This window comes from Lynx canadensis, chromosome D2 (assembly GCF_007474595.2).
Source record: "Lynx canadensis isolate LIC74 chromosome D2, mLynCan4.pri.v2, whole genome shotgun sequence".
In the NCBI taxonomy this organism is placed as follows: Eukaryota; Metazoa; Chordata; class Mammalia; order Carnivora; family Felidae; genus Lynx; species Lynx canadensis.
The window spans coordinates 18,447,108-18,452,695 of NC_044313.2; the positions used below are offsets into that span (position 1 = coordinate 18,447,108).

The 5,588-nt window shown below is 42.0% G+C and overlaps 1 pseudogene; it reads right to left on the reverse strand.

Moving 5' to 3' along the window:
• Positions 1 to 2,699: 2,699 nt before the first annotated feature.
• Positions 2,700 to 3,608, reverse strand: LOC115526881 (annotated as a pseudogene).
• Between the last annotated feature and the right edge of the window lie 1,980 nt (positions 3,609 to 5,588).

The window sequence follows — 5,588 nt, forward strand, 5'->3', positions numbered from 1 at the left end:
ACCCCCCCCAGCACAGTTTTCCGTGGGGACTCTGAGGCAGTGCTCCTAAGCTTAGGGTTTCTAAGTCATTTTCTGTATTTCAGAAAACCTAGTGAGAATACTACCTTTAGCCTCCCTGAAATAGCATGTGCTAGGGACCTCAGAATTGTTTATTTTGGGCTGTAGTTAAACCAACTCAGTATGGTAATGTGATATCCCTGCTTATCTCATGCTGCTCAGACATGCTGCTTGGTGGTTATCTGTGTCTGTTTAATTAGAAGTGGAAATTAATTAATTAATTGGATGTAACGAGTGCTTTTTTTTTTTTTTTTTTTTTTAATGAACACAATCTTTGAAATCTTGGTGGATGAGCAAGGTAGAAGAAGAGAATGAGAAATCCCTGTGGTGGTGAGTAGATTGGACACCACTGACCTCAGGAATTGCAGGTGTCCCAAGTGTCAGGTTGGGCTGGGAGATTCTGGAGGTCATTTGAAACTGATTAATAGAAGCTATTCTTAGGAGCACAGAGCTCGGGAGGAATAATTTAGCTAAGACAACAACCCCCTCTTTCTTTTGTCCTGGTTTCCTCAAAGATGCCAATGACCCAGTTCATGGTACTGCTCAGTTCTCCATCTTTTGCAAACATTTCCATTCTGGTTTAGTGTGTGTTGTTTGGTGGGGTTTGGTGCTGGGGACGGATGATGGAACTACAGCTGATACAGTTGGTTCTTTCCTGTTCTCCAACAGAAGCCTGAGACTATTCTTGAGTTGTTTTTGTGGCAAACAAACAAACAAACAAATAAATGAAACAAAAGAAATGTTACAGTTGCAGTCATGGTCCGGGACATTGTGACTTGGGTTTGTTGAGCACACATCTCTTCCCTCTGGGAGCTCAGGTAAATTCCTCTTTAGGAAACAAAAATCTTAGAAAATCATAGCTGGAATAGTTGACTCTCCTCCTCTCACAGAGGTGGGGGAGTGCATAAACTATTGCAAATTGCTTGTTTGATGCTGGATTTTCCCTTCATTATGAAAAGCACAGCTATAAATGCCATCGTTATGAAATCCATAGAGCAAGATTAATCCTTAGGTGGGAATCCATATAAGTAATAATAATTCTTGTTTTCCTCATCAAAAACAAACTGTGAAGCATCATCATATTTAAGTACAATGCCATTTGAGGTGTGTTTTGTTTTTTTGTGTAGCACGGTTGGCATTGCTTGATGAGGGCTCAGATATTCTATAATAATCAAAGACACTTAGGCAGTTTTTCTTCCTGTAAGTAATTTTAGCTAAGAAATCAACCAGAGTTAAGTACTGCATTTGGGCAGGAAAATAAGGTACTTTAGGATTTATTTGTTATATGCTAATATCCCAGGGAGAAACATATTTTCAGGCACAGAACAAAGAAACAATAGATGTTCATGAAAATGTAATTTCACAGCCACGTTTTACAATTCAAAGTTTCAGATTCTTTTCATATGTTGTTAGTAACAATCTTGGAAGGATTTTTTTTTTTTTTAAGATGTGTTCGAAAGTGCTTGCTTCTTTTAATTCTCAGTTTTTGGAAGTAAATACTGAATGATTGCTACATGTCCCAAGGTGAGATAAAAGGAGACAGTGGTTATGAATCCTGACCTCAGGGATTTTATTGTCTTACTTGGTGAGTGGGACAGACATGTGTAAAGCAAATAAAATAGCACAATCCACAGAATTAATGCAGTTGGCAATGCCACTGGTTTCTGAACAAAGGTGTAGAGGATGAGGTACGGGGTATCATTTCTCTGAGTTATGTATTGCACCTTTTGCCCATCATTTCCTAGAATGCTCTTTGATCTTTCTAATACCTCTTTGAGTTTAAGGGAAGTGATTTGCTAGCAGCTGTTCTAACTCTTTTCCAAACCCTAGGCCAGCTCTTCCTTTTGTAGCTGACTTTCCTTACAGTGTATCAGATCAATTAAAAAGCATCCTATCTAACATTCGATATCACTTTCTGTTGAAAAATTTTTGAAAGGATGTTTGAATCATTTTTGCCTTTAAGGTGATTTGGGTACTTGGCATCCAATTTAGAATTAGTCCGCAATTGTTGTATGAATTCCTCGGAGTATGTATTCATACTTGTGTAGTGAGAAAAATCTAGCCAAAATGTTGTTTTTCCATAAAGTGAAAAATTTTTAATGAAATCTAGTTATGAAAAAGAGTGGCATAATATTAAATTTTGTAGATAATTAAACGTTTATTCAAATTTTCAGTTGTCTTGTTAAAGCCACCCTCATTTCATAGGCCGCTGAAAAATTCCTCCACAGGTTTTGCACAGAACTTCAAATACCATGGAACAAATATAGAGAGCACAAAAAAAGTATCTTCCTTGCTTGGTAGGTAAGGCCTTTCCAAGAGAAGTTACTACATTGCCATCAGAATGACACGAAATAGAGAGCCTGAGGGGTCTTTGATGTTTTTTGCCCACTTTGGCTGTTGAACAAAACCACAAATGACTTACATTTCTTTCTTCTTCCTTGGTAGCACTTGGGTTGTGGTTTTAATTGAGGATGAGATGGGGAGTTCCTGTGTTAGTTGAACAGAATGTCTTCTTCAATGATTCAAGGCATCTATTTAGCTCTCTGCATATAACGAAGAGCCATATGACCAATCATCTTCAAGGAGAAGGCATCTAATATTGAACAGTTACTGCATTTCAGACTTCATGCTAGTGCCATAGGTTTTTTTTTTTTTTTTTTTTTACAATGCAGACAATCTTTATTCACAATTGGGATGGCAGAGGGGAGGTACCCTCAGGTCAGTCCAAAAGCAGAGATACTGGATGGAGCAGATGGCACAGGGCAAGGACTCAGCACTCGTCCTCACCCAGTAGGGCGTTAAGGGTTTCGGGCAGCCAGGCTGGACCCTGGAGCTGAAGTTGGGGTGTCCTCATCCCCTTCCCCCTCCTCATCCACATCTCGGTCCTCCTGTCCCTCCTCCTCACAGGAGCTGCTCAGCTCTTCTTCTTCCTCCTCCTCGTCACCTGCTGGCCCCACCCTGCCCTGCAAAACCACCAGCTCTGTGGTCTCCAGATGGGACTCCCAGTTGCCTTTCTGTTCACTGTAGCCTGGCGGCTGAAAACACAGGCTGAGGCGGCCATACAGTGCCAGCTGCAGGAGGCTATTGGCTGCTCTGTACACATCATTCCGGGCTGCCTTGGCTATCATATAACCACGTTTCTCTGCCCGGGCTTCACAGATGTCCCAGGCACACCAGGGATGTTCTGCTGAGGGATCCTTGGCCTCTGGGTGGCGCAGGTGAAGCAGGACCTGCACAGGGATTCGAGAGGCCAGATAGCCCACTGCGGTGTATGGCTCCTGGGTTTGGGCGATGGGGTAGATCCCCGCCAGCAGCTGCAACTGCCTGGGCAGAGGGAGGGGAATATGAGTCCAGGGCAGTCAGTCACAGAGCTTCACAGAGGGGGTGAGAAAGTAGGTCTGAAAGTATCGGGTATGGCCGGGGCTTCTGGAGACACTCACGACCTACCGCCCCACCAGCCCGTTGATCAGCGAGGATTTTCCCACATTTGGGAAACCCATACAGCCAATGGTCACCACTCCGTCTTTGCAGCGCTCCCGGGTTGGGCCGGTAAGTTGAGGAAGTCCCAAATATATGAGCCCAATATTTTAAAAATTGTTTTACAGATGAGGCAACTGGGGAATTTAAGTATTGTATCCAGTTACCCAGAGCTAGTAAGAGGGAGTATCGGCAGCAGACCCACACATTGTGCAGATAACCACATACTCATATAGTTACCTTGATTTTTTATCAGTTTTTAAATAATAATTTTGCTATTGCCGGTGTTAAAGACTACTCTATCATTAGTTATAGTAATGTCACCATTTTTCCCTTGGATTTTTTTGAGGATGAACACATCGACCGTAAATTATGATAGTTCTGCCACATTCTTCTCACTCTTTGTCCTTTTTCCCTTGTCTTATTATTTTAGTTAGGCTCTGAAAAGCAATGTGACACAAAAGCCATAGTAATGGGTCTCTTTTTATATTTCATAGCCTTAATGCAAATATTTTTAATATTTAACCATTAAGAATGGTATTTGATATAGGACTTTGGGAGACTAGCTTTATCACATCTAAGAAGACTCTTATTCCAATGTTGCTGGAATTCTTTTCTAAACATATATTAGTGTTGAATTTTGTGAATGCTTAATATGATTTTTTTTTTCCGTGTGTTCATGTACATTTCTTCAGAGGCTGTAGAACTACAGCCTCCAATCCAGAAAATTCTAATATTTGGCCCTGAAAGCCTTTTCCAGTTTTAAATAGAGATTGACAAATGTGATTTGGGGTTCACCTAGTTAGAATGCTCTACAGGAAAAAAAGCAAAACTTTGTGACATTTCAATCCATATTCCATGTGGTTTTAACTAACATTTCACCTTAGCAAGCAGCTCTTGTTTATTTTTACATGTCTGGTTGGTAAAAACAAAAGTAGAACGATAAACTTCTTTCCCCCTTCTTTGAACTGTTTGTAGCAGCGGCAGTGTGAGAGCCATCAAGATGAAATTAGATTGTGTGTGGCTGTGTCTCCTGACATACTCCTAGCCTCTTGAAAGCCCCCTGCACACTGGAAGCCACGCAGCCTGGGAAACCAATACCAGATTTTTTGATGTTGGAATCCGTCTCCCTCCTCCAGATGCCTCCAACTCTGGAAATATGGGGCCAACCTGTCTCTGAAAAATTGAGCTTTTTAGAAGTTTCAAGGACAAAGGTTTAACTCTTGTGGTGGCTCCAAACCGCAAATGCTTTCGCATGTGAGTTGTTCATGTTTGACATTTGGGCTCAGAGAAAAATAGTTTCCACTCTCCGTGGCTCGGGGTGGCAGAAGTCCCAGTTCCAGTTCTGGCTGCGTCATGTCGTGCCTCTTGACCTTGCTTACCTCTTCTGTAATAGGAAGCAATTGAACTCTATAATGTGCTGACATCCAGGTTCCATTTCTAGGAACCATGGGGTGCTGACAGCTTTTATGTCTCTTCCTGTCTTTCCCGTTGGCCTGCTTATGCCTCTCCAAGGACGTCTGAGTACAAGTACAATCACAGTCACTTATCCTATGTTGAAGATAACTGTGCCCATCAATCCAGGTTGGACCACACAGTAGATGTGAGGATAATGGATAAGTCATGACTCTTTTATTTGCATGTGAAAGAATGCGCTCGAAGTTGCTTAAGCAAAAATAGTCTGGTGTAATGGAAAGTCCAGGGAATAGACAGTCTTCACACACAACTGGATTCAGGTGTTCAAAGAGTTGTGTCAGAACGAGTCCCTCTCCTCTTCTCCCTGCCTCCTGGCTCAGTTCTCCTCCACATTGGCTGCATCCTTAGGCAGCTTTCCCCACACCAGCTTTAGCTTGCATTAGACCCTTAGTATAAAATCCTTTTCCCAATAGTCTCACCCAAAGTCTTGAGCAGTCTCTTGTTTCTGCTTGCCAGTTATGGCTATGTCAGTCAGGGTCTCACCAGGAAATAGGAATGGGATGATTTGAGGAGAGTTGAATGAAAGGACTATTCTCAAACTATGGGCAGTGTGTAGGAAAACTACAGGGAACTCTGGG